Raw genomic sequence first — 12,122 nt, 5'->3', positions numbered from 1 at the left:
GACATGTTGTAGTACAGAGGAATGATCATCATCATCATCATCATTCAGCAATCAATCAATAATAGTCTGTCTGGCACATAGCCGATATAGCCTATAGGGCACGAGATTTATCTTCTCTATTTGTATGAGAGATTGTTTGGAGATGAAATGAAAGGCTATGTCTTAAATGTCTGTTACAGTTTCCATCTTTATATTGCTTGTTTTGTCTGACAACAAGAGAAAGAGATATCAGAGATATTTAGTTTACTATCATAAAGCTAAACAAAGACAATCTGCTCATCCTGGAACCAATTAATGTTTGTAGTTGATAGATTATCAAAAATAATTACAGATTTATTTTCTGTATTAATATCTTTCAACCAAACAGCCTCCAATGTGAAGTTGTGTTGCTTTCTGTAAATTAAATTATCTATGGTTTTAGGATTGTTGAAGATGTCACCTGTGGTACTAGTGTAAAGTTGCACTGGGCCTTTTTCTATTTTCCAGCTTTTAATTGACTAAAACTTTAATTGATTAATCAAGAATAAAAAATAATCCCCAGATGCCGCCCTATAGTTGTATTACTCTCATAAATGTAACCACACAGTCACATGAAGATTCACCTAAAGAGGTCAAAAACACCCTCAGGAGAGAAACCCTTACATTTGGGGTTATGGATTAGGCATACAGCATTTTTGGTTAAGGTAAATAAATGCAGTGTGCTCCTTAAAACCTCTCTGTGACTGTGTTTAAATGCATAGTGAACAGGCTACAGCAATCATTATATGTTAATCAAAGCCTCTGAAATGTAATGAGGCAGTGGACACATCCTCTTTATCATCTTCATTTCTCCAGTGTCTGGCTGTCTTCCCTCAGTCCTCTCAGCCTCTCTGTGAGTCTCACTGCCTCCTAACAATCACATTTTGTTTAGAAACCTGGCTGCCGGCGTGTCGATTTTGTTATTTGAGCTGATACTGAAAACAGAAAATAACCAGCATTACTTCAAATCACCACAGTGGGGGACCTGAGTGTCCTTGAAAATTAAATTGTCCCTCCCCTACATGCGCACACACCTCCTTATTCTCCCTTGTTTCCTCTACAAACCATTGCTCTCCTCAACCCATTACGACATTCCCCATCTACCTTCTCCTTCTCCTCCCTCTTCCCTCCATCTGCAATGCAGCAGCTATTCATAGACAATAATGATCAGTGGGAGCGGGGTCCTGTGGGGAGCACATCCCATCCAGGCGCCCAGGGGGCCACCCAGGCAGACCAACCAGCCAGAACCTTCCACACCTTTCTGCAGCAACCCCAGGGACGACCGCCGGATGAGCCGGAGCCACGGAGCCGGAGCACAGTGTGTTCTGGATGGACTCCCACCAACAGGAGGGGAGGGACGCTTTAGGAGCTCCACTGTGGCAAAAATCAATAAGTCAAACAGCCGAGGTCAGTTTGTGAATTACACAAGACGGGAGATTGTTACTCATAAATTGGCCACCGAGACTTTAACAGCGAGGCCTGGAGACTCATTTTTTCCATAAATAAATGACTGAATGGAGCAGATGAATATGGCCGATTTAACTTTTTACTTTTTGTTTGCCAGATTGTTGAGAAACACTTGGCTTTTTCTTCAGTTTCAGGGTGTACTGACAACTAAGTGCACGACCACCCTGCTGCTCTATTTGATCAATACTACAAAGTCAATACACACACACACACACACACACACACACACACACACACACGCACGCACGCACACACACACACACACTGGCTGCAAGTCTGCAAGGGAGCATGAAAACAAGCTGAAGCAGTATCATCAAGGCGAAGAGATAACAAAGAGCCAGAGCAGAGATTTCACGGTGAACCAGATTAAATACACATCTCGCTGTTTTGGGATGATTTGGTATTTTGGTTAAAAGGGCCAACCGTAGAGCTGATACATTCCCGACCACAAACAGACTTTGTTATCACCTTTAAAAGATGGAAATGTGAGCTGTGACACAATAAACACACATTATTTCTCCCATGCAGGAAGATCTTCAGATAGCGGCGTTATCGTGTTTAGTATGAAGAATGTTGCTTACATGTTTAATGTCTGTGTGATATTCACATCCTATCTCTTCATAGTGCCTGCAGAAGCTCTATCAAAGGTTTAAATAGACTCTGGTGTGCAGTAATTCTTTTTTTTGTTTAAACTCCTACTAAAATATTCATTTATGTACCTGTCTCATATATCTATTGACTGTTAATTCTTCTCTAATAAACTCTGCATCCAGAGAGATTTGGCCACACTCCCTGTCGCTGGTTGGTGCAGCCAAACCAAACAGGAGTGGTAATGTGTCTACATCAGCCTGTTATTTGGGTAAAGAGAGTGGATGTCACGCGCTGTTTAAGAGCCCCAGTATTAATGGGTTATTTGGATACCTTCATAATGCTGCCTTTTTAAATTTCCAACCAGGAGTTTGTTCTCCCTCCAAGAGCTGCACACAACTCTAAAAACAAAGGATCCAGAGAGTAAACCGAAAGCATTTCTGCAACACTCACGATGGAAATGCCGTCCTGTTACTGGGGGAGGCTGAAAATGGGGCTCTGAGGGCAAATGAAGCTGAGGAATGACGGGCCATTCAGCTCTGGTCTCCTTCAGTTGGATCTAATCATTGGTCACTTGGCAGAAGCCTCCTTGAGCCGCCTACTGTTATTGGTCTCTTGGCTGTGGTAGTCCAAGGCTATCACTCAAAAGTCTTTTATGGCTGTATACAGCACTCTGGAAAAACACACACACAAACACACTTATAAACACACAGACCCACACATGCAAGAAAATGCATGAAATCCCATTCACACACTCTTCACACTCGATAATCATCCTGTTTATGTGCATTCACACATACAAGCATGCATGCACACACACACACACACACACACACAAAGCAATGGGAAGCACGCAATCCCATTTATGCACACTTTGTATTCTATGAGCATTCAACTACACACACACATACACACACAAATACAAATATAGAGCCAAATAAAAACAGGTAGCAGTCATCTGGGGAGAGCTGTCGTAAAAGATTTTATGGGGCCAGAAAGTGAAACATTATCTGTCTGGCCCGTCTGTGATGATCAGCTCATCTCTCATGACTGATGTTCATCCTCCGATGGCCTTCTTCCAATCTCTCTTCCCTTCTGTCTTCCTGTCCTTCCCTTCACTGTACTCAGTTTTGAAACCCTCTCCTCCCTCTTTTCCTCCCCACCCGCACTCTCCCCTTTTCTCCCCAATCTCCTTCCCAACCAACCTCAATTTCCTGCTCCCCATCCCTGCTATTATATTGTGACACCAAGGGGAATGTGTTGTGTGTGTGTGTGTGTGTGTGTGTGTGTGTTTGTGTATATAATGGTGGGGCTGTGATTCCCTGAGGTGGAGACCTGCAGGGACGACGCAGCAAGAGCCATTGTTCTATATACGCTTTCAGGCATACACACATCATGACTTGTGCGCATATGCCCACACACATATACCCACCACCACCACCACACACACTCACACACACAAACATATACCCACTATACATTCTGCATGCATACACATGAAAACACAAGGACACACTTTTATTCAAGTCACGGCCCATACATCACACACACAGGGTTATACACACTCTCACTGCCTGTTTCCGTTTGTGTAATCGGGAGTGTTGGTTGGTACTGTAGCTGCAGGCGAGTCCGTCCTTGAGACTCAGAGCGGGCTCAGACTGGCCAAGCAAATAATTACCTCTCCACATTGACACGCCAGCTCCAACATATGAACTAGAAGGAGGGAGTGTGTGTGTGAGTGAGTGCAATTAAATTGATCTGGAGGCACAATATTCACCGTTGTCAAACAGAAAATTTATTTCGTACCAAAGCAAGAAAGCTTGCAGATTGTAAAGAGACCCAAGGTTTAAGCATGTGTGTGTGTTTACTTGTACGTCTATCTTTGTGAGGACTTTGGTAATGAGGACACTTTTGCAAAATGAGGACATTTTGGTTGGTCCTCACTCTGGGCTGGACCTTCAAAGGGCAGTTTAGGGTAAGGGTTGGGGTTAGGCATTTAGCTGAGAAAAAGTAAACAAGTCGCCATTACTGTGGTGGCTTCTCCTGTCAATATGCACGTGTCTGAATGCAAGCTGTCCTAAGAAGTGTACAGTTTCCTCTTTTCCCTTTAGTTTTCTATGTAACATACTTTTCACAGCAATATCAATGAAATTGGGAAGAATCGTTGCTGTTGTCAGCTGCAGTAGTGTCAAACTTAAACTCTGGAAAAAAAACTGAATATGAAACACACAAGCCTTTACTTCATGAGGAGTTCCCCAGTCTGATACACTTTACATGGGTTCCCTGAGTGTGCAGAGGACCAAGATGTTCAAATACCTGGTGATAAATTAAATAATATGTATACCTATTAAAAAAAACATGAATTTGTATTTCTTCATTTTTAACTAATATAACTGGTCGGTGATGATTAAATGCAATTCTTGACTGATTATGCTAGCTAGCTAGTACAGTAGAATTACACAGTATTTATCACCTGTGGTCCATTTTCTCTCTTTCTACATTCTCTATTTCTGGCTACTGTCATAACAAATGTCTAACTAATGAGTAGTAACTGGGTGCCACTGCCTAACATCATCAATCCATGGTGCTGTCACTCTCAGCAAGCAGCAGCAGTTACTATGACTTTCCACTGAAGTAATAAACACACAAACCGATCGCCACATTTGTGACAACAGTCAGACTCACAATAGACAGTCAAACAAAAAGGATCAAATTCAGTGTAGCAGAACTGGAGATGTTGTCTTTTTTATTCCATGCATTCTTCCTCCTGACATCAAAACCTGGCGCCTACATTACCAACAATACAGCTCAACCTCTGACAGTTTATTCAGAGATTTGAGTGGGTTATGCTATTAGCAGCTAATGTGGCCTCCAGCTTCAAGCCTCAAGCAAAGATGAGAAGCAGGCTTCGGGGATCTGGCAAGTTCACACCTTTCTAACTCCAACCCCCAGACTTTCTTCATTTTTAAAGTTGTAGTCTTCAGCTCCAACCAAATTACATCACCAGAGGCAACTTATCAGATTTCACCAACTCCCTCTGGAGCCACAAAATGTTTCAACCTTTTTAAACATTTGCAGCAGTAGCAGTAAACCAACTTTGGTATGCAAAAGTTAGCAAGTTGGTAGGGGAATGCATTATGTCAATGAGGGTCCTCACAAGTATAGAAGTACAAACGTGTGTGTGTGTCTAATCGGGATAAAACGCAGACCACCTTCAGCTGGTAATTTCCCTGTTATCCTCCATCACATCAGTCAATAGCAGAACCACACAGATCTATGACCGCATTCTCTGTGGTCTCTGTGTGTGTGTGTGTGTGTGTGTGTGTGTGTGTGTGTGTGTGTGTGTGTACTGGGCCCTATCTGCATTCAGGGAGTGTGTGTTCTAGCTACAGACAGACTATGTTGTCCCAGTTTCCAGAGAAGCAACTAATAGGATAGATGAAAGAATAAAAGAAACTCAACATCAGTCCATCAGCAAATTTTCGATTCCTCATTTTGTCGCTCCTCCCCTACTCTCTCGTTTTTGTTTTTTTTCATCACATTTGTGTGTTATCAGACAGAAAACATGCAGTAAAGTTCACAAGGGATATTCAATCTCACAACAATCAGGGTGAATGGTGTCTCAGCCCCACTGATCAATGGAGCGGCTCGTCCATTTCTCCTCCTTTTCTATTTCTCTTTTGATCACCTGCTGTAATAACCTCCCCTGTCCACTTAGTGGTCTTCCTCCACTTCTCTACCATCCATTACCCTTGTTCTCATTTCGTTTGCTATCCTCCCCCCTATGAGAGATGGATCCACTGCGTTAATTAGGCGTGTCTTAGTAGATAGTTTTGAGTGCAGATACAGTACATTATAATGAGTGGGAGGTGAAGCAAGAAAGACAGAGAAGGTGGCAGAGAGAAGGAGAAAGAAAGCCTGTGTGATCCGAGAGACAGCAACACTGCGGTCAAGGATCAAAACCCCCAAACTGCCCACAATTACATGCACTGACAGAGGGAGGAACGTGCCCGCTTCCTATCTGATCTTATACTGGAGCAGAAACCTTCCATCCTGCTCCCTCTGCACTGAGACTTTGACACACTTTTGCTGCCATGTTTTATTCAACACAAACGTGGAGAGAAAAATATGTTATTGAGTGTGTGTGTGTATGTAGTTAAAAAATATGTGTGCTGTGTGGAAGCATTTTGCTACCGGGTCTGGGAGGCAGAGAATACACACATAACAAACACGCACACACTCTCATATGCACACAAGGCTTCGAAGTGTGAACCAAACTGTCCAATTACTTTGATCCATGCCTGTTGCTGTGGGAGGAGGAAATAGTTTCTCCCCTTTTGCCTTAAAGCACATCACCTGGGTACACACACAAACACACACACACACATCACACACACACACACACACACACACACACACACACACACACACACACACACACACACACAGAACATAATGGTCATGGTCTGGCTTGCTAGGTCTGGTTCCTCTAATTGCCTGAGAGGAGGGAGAATGGAGAATAAGAACTGCCAAATTTAACCACGTTAGTCGAGCTGTGCATCTGTTTAGCAACCCCAGAGCATGAGGAGGAGGATGAGAATGATGAGGAAGAGGAGGATGATGATGATGATGATGATGGGAGCAACCACAGCTGAAAAGCAATGGCTTCTGGCTCTCATCCAGTCTAATCAAAACCCCTTATTATATCAGCTCCTGCCCAAACACAGGACCACATACACATCTTTTTGGAGCAGCAATTGATCTGCCATCGATCCGTCAGGGGCCCGACATTTGGCCTTGGCGTGCGCACCTGTTCAACTCTGACACGACACTCTGCTGCTGCAGGACAAACAGAAGTTTATGAGCAGATGTTATGAGATTATATGACCCCTGACAAATCACACAGCGCCCTCCAGCAGCAGCAGCAGCAAATAGAACGATGGGAACCTGAATCCCTCCAACAACAGCAGGATAACCACGCTTAAATTGTTAATCGATCCCAGAATACAAACAATGACACTGAATTTGGATGTTATACTGCTGAAAAAAATACATGTCACAATTACAGCCCATCCAAAAAGCAGCATGGATTTTATTTTTTTCTGTTACACTACTTCACTATACTTATTTTTCTTTTAATTATTCAAATGTATTTTAATTTTTCAGCTCTTGGTCGACATATTCTTTAAACTTGACTTGATTCAACCTAGCCTTGAACCTGCATTAAGCTACTTGGGGGCAGTATACAGCATAACTGTCTGATAAACCGCCTACTGACACATCAAGCAGACACAGTCCAATATTTGATCTCTTTCTAGCTCTGGTTTGGTCTTTACCAGCTCCTAAAGTAAATGTCTGTCTCTTTAGCTGTTAAATGCTCTGCTATGTTCACCAGCTAGTAGCTAATTGTGTCTATCTGCTGTTTGGTGCTGGGCAGGTAGCTCACAGTAGGTTTATCAGAGCTTTTTCACTGAAAACAGCTGCCTGCTGTTGCTGGCTGATGAGAGTGAATCCAAACAGCAATTAAACCAAAACAATTATCATTATTCTCTGTAGCTTTATTATGAATGACACCTTTCACAATGCATAGTGATTTGATCCATTGTTAATGTAAAAATAAGAATTAAAGGTCCAGTGTGTAACATTTAGGAGGATCTATTGGCAGAAATATAATATAATATAATTAGATGATTAGAGTATAATCACCTATATATAGGAATAATTGTGTTTTTGTTACCTTAGAATGAACTGTTTTTATCTACAGACGCCGCGTGTTGCCTTCTACGGAGTCTGCCATGTTGAACCTCAATGTTTCTAACACTGGCGGTAGATAGGGCCTTTCATGTTTTTTTTTAAAGTTTAGCGGTCACTGTAGTTTCTCTTCCACACTTCACAGCCCGTTCTCATTCTCAGGTTGTCAAATACAGAGGTGAGCAGTGTTCATGTAAGTGCAATCTGAAACTTCACTGGTAGACGCCTCTAAAAACTACACACCGGAGCTTTAAAGCAGCTTTAAAGACCAAACACAGGAAAAGACGGTTAAGACAGAAGATTAAGATAGCTGTTATCAGCACAAGGAGATAGTGCAACTGTTTTGAAACAGTCTAGTCATGCTAAGTGGGTGCTGGCTAAAAGATTTGAAAAGCAACAGATAAAAAAAAGTGCAATATTAACCAACCCACTTGTCTTCTGTAGTCAGACTTTCTCAAGGCAAGAATCCCATATTTACATAAATTACACGTCTGTGTGGCAAATGACACAAACAATCACTAATCCTCCTGTTTGTGTGTGCACACATGCATATGTTGGGTTGTTTGCCGCCTTAAAATCGCTGAGGCATGACATTTGCAGCTGCACACAACAGGAGATAATACACATCCTGAATTATTGATGGAAATGAAAACAACTCTATTTTTCCATTCTACTCTCTTTCTCTGTTGGTAACTGTCTCTCCTCCTCCCTCTCTTCCTTTCTGTCCATTTGGCAGTTTAACAGCTCTCTAATGACAGCAACACTCAAAATGTCCCTCTTTGGTTGCGTTTGCATGCACATACACATACTCTACACACACATGCAGCAGTCTCTATTCCTAGGTATAAAGCAGGTGTGTGTGTGTGTTTGCTCTTGCATGATGCACTCAGGTCTCCTTGCAGAGCAGGTGGCAGGTGGAGGATAGTGCTTGCTGTGCAATTCATCAGCGCTCTGCCTCTGTCAGTCTTCCCTCTCTTTCTCTTTAATGCTCCGTAGCTATTTTTCCTATTTCCCGACGAACATTCCTTCTCCATTTCTGCCCATCTCTACAAACCATATTTGTCTCTGTGTTATTTTTCCTTTCTGCTTTTCCCCCCATGCTGCAGAACCCTCTTATCCTGTTCACTCTCTTCCTAAATGGGCTAAGTGTTGAGGGGGGAGAGGAAGTAGAAAACACGAGGGAGAGAGAAATGGAAAGAGAGAGAGAGAGAGAGAGAGAGAGAGAGAGAGAGAGAGAGAGAGAGAGCATTTATGGCCAAATACAGAGCAGGCCTTAATAATTTACTCTGACCTGCAGCCACAAGCCAATCACTCCCGTAGAAATGAGAAAGAGAGAGAGGGAATTACAAGTAGTGAGAGAGCGACAGGGTGGAGAGAGAGAGACATAGAGAGAGAGAGAGAAAGAGAGAGAGAGAGAGAGAGAGAGAGAGAGAGAGAGAGAGAGGCGCTGCCATGTTGGTACTGACAGTCCCTTGATACTGTGATAAATTATTTGAGGCGATACACTGGTCTAAAAGCCTTGAAACATTCACTGTCAGATGTCAAGAAGAGAAACTGTGGCATCCTTTAAAGAAAAATTGGAAAGAAACAAGAATTTTAACCAGTTAAATTTAATGACACACAGCTGAGCTCTGCAGCAAACCCTTGTTTACGTTGTAAGATCTTATTGGGATTTTTTTTTTCTCAACACGTGAGAGTTTCTCCGAAACATAGTGATATATTTGATTTGGGAGGGAGAGACTGTGCCAGAATATCTTGTTCAGGAAGTCGTTTTATGCAGAAGCTGAGATAGCTCAACGCACTGAAACTGGAAACTGCACTAATTGATTTTTCAGGTCAGTTGGGGGAAGCAGAAGAAGGGATAAATACAACACCAACCTTTTATCACCTTATAAAGTTCTTGTGGCAAACTTGTTAGTCTTGTTAGACTTAACTTGTTCGACAGGTTTATGTCTTTTTTGTGGCTTTTATATTTTTTACGTTCATTCCCTGGATGCAGCATCCTTAACAATAATTGATACATGCCTCAACCGAAACCTTAACTTAACCTTAATTTTACCCCAACTGAGACAGAAACCAATTTGTGCTGAAGGCAGTTACAGTGAAAACTACTGAGGACACCAGTTTCTTTTTTACAATTAGACATGCCATCCTCAATCAGCTGGTATAACTCTACAATTTCTCCACAAGTGTGACACACACACACACACACACACACACACACACACACACACACACACACACACACACACACACACACACTCACACTGCATGTACACATAATATAGGTATTCTACTGTGTCCTCTGGTCCATTCTGCTGCTGGTGTGAAAGAAATAGATAGTGCCAGAGAAGCATTTTTAGTCTGTGGATGAGGCAGTGCTCTATCCAGCAAGCTCTCAGATTGGTTGGTCTGAGGAAGGTCACCTTACCCCCCACTGATCATTGATCTATAAACCTATGAGACAACACAGAGACACAGAGGGAAAAGAACAGGGATAGGGAAATCAAACAAGAGAGGAAAATTAAAACCTGCTCAATGAATATCATAATAGCGGTTAAAGATGTTGTACAATTCTGGCTGCTTCTGTACCTGAATATCACCCCAATCTCAAACCAATCACAGCCCACGTGTCACAATCTCAAAGTAATTAGTCAGCCAGTCGACGCTTGATCAATTCTGGATCAATTCCTCACTTAATGTGAGTGTCTGAAAGTGATGCCTCTGTGTTTTATTTTGGCTATTCTAAAGAAAAGAAATGTGAAGGAGATAAACAAGAAAAGGGGCATTGAGAATGAGGTGGGCCTCCTCTACACACTTTCACCATCAGAAAGCTGTATCTTTGATCAGCTGTAAGTACTATTACACCTGTGTGGCATAGATCTTCACAACCAAATATCCATCTGAGAATACACTATTTAAGGCAAAACCTTTTTAAAATGCTTTCAGACATTTCAGATTCAAAGAGCAAGGGCTTCCTTTTACATATTTTTTGCAATAACATCCTTCATATATAGAGAAAAAATTCTCTGCAGACCAAAATGACAAAATGTAGGAAATCACTGACCGGAACAGAAGCAATAGGCAAACTGAGAGGAAAGGAGCACCAACACATTAAATGACAAAATAACTCCTGGAAAGCATTGGCAATCAGAACAGTTAAATAAATAAAAAACTTGTATTTTTCAAACTGGGTTTTGCTCACATCCATTTTGAGTAATGGCTCATGCTAACTCATAACTCCCCACCTCCACTGTAAGGACCACAGCAAAACACTGCATATCAAGGCAAGCTGCACAAGTCAATAAACTTTAATTTTATATAAATCCTTTCACAGAAAATAAACAGAAATGAGCCCCCTGGATTACCTATTGCAGGGATGTACCTGGGCAACCTGCCATGATTTCAACAGCTGCCTGTTAATTTGAACAAAGTGGTTTGTTTACATGTGCGAGGTTGTGGGTCATTGTCGATGTGGCGTGCTAAGCAGTAGCAAATGAGACAAGGTTTGCTTATGTTATTTGTCTGCTAAGGAAAAACAAAAGTGTAATGACTATCCTGTAAATTATTACAAAGATGATTGTGGGTCATTCCACATTGATGGTTGAATATATTTATTTGAATCAGAGTAGACGAGGACATAGCCAAAGCAAATAGAGGAAGGAAGACGAAGAATGGAGAAGGTAGCAGAGGACAGTCCTGCAAGACAACATATATCAAAAAGTTAAAAAGTGTATTTGGGAAGCCTTTGGAGGCTTGCACGGATATACCTGTTTTGACCTGAACAGTGTTGGTGAGTGCAAACATAATCCATAGACAGAACAGGTCACAATTATAATTGACATTTTCTTTTAAAGGACGGTGAAACTGCGGATTGCAACAGACTAAACACCGCTCACATCTGTATTTGTAATGAGAACAGGCTGTGAAGTGTGTAGAGGAAACTACGGTAGCCTTTAAAGAGATCCAGTGGGTGGCTACATGGAGTTTGAAATCATTCTTCTGGTTCGGTGACTTCCATTTTAAACCCTTAATCTGCCTTCGAACATCCAAAAGTGAGTTTGTGGTTAAGTGTGGGATAAAAGAAACATGGCAGGATGAAACAGGTTGAGAATAAGAATTAGAGGATCGAGGTAGAGTTCACGATAAGGAGAGGAGGAACCGGCAGGAGGCCTTGTCGATAGATAATTACGGGAGGGGGGGCATTTAGAGGACGCTGACACTGCAGCTTATCGTCTCATAACTGTCACTGTGTACTTCATATTTTAAGCACAAGGGAGCTTTTAGCGTGTATCTGG

The 12,122-nt window shown here is 42.0% G+C and overlaps 1 protein-coding gene across 2 annotated transcripts in view; it reads right to left on the bottom strand.

The window, feature by feature from the left end:
* klhl5 (kelch-like family member 5) overlaps nucleotides 1-12,122 on the bottom strand; it is a 50,423-nt gene that overhangs the window by 29,079 nt on the left and 9,222 nt on the right. The gene's annotated exons all lie outside the window — the stretch shown is intronic.

This window comes from Dicentrarchus labrax, unplaced genomic scaffold (genome assembly GCF_905237075.1).
Source record: "Dicentrarchus labrax unplaced genomic scaffold, dlabrax2021, whole genome shotgun sequence".
In the NCBI taxonomy this organism is placed as follows: domain Eukaryota; kingdom Metazoa; phylum Chordata; class Actinopteri; family Moronidae; genus Dicentrarchus; species Dicentrarchus labrax.
The sequence above is the reverse complement of the archived record's forward strand: the minus strand, read 5'-3'. Positions and strand labels throughout refer to the sequence as shown.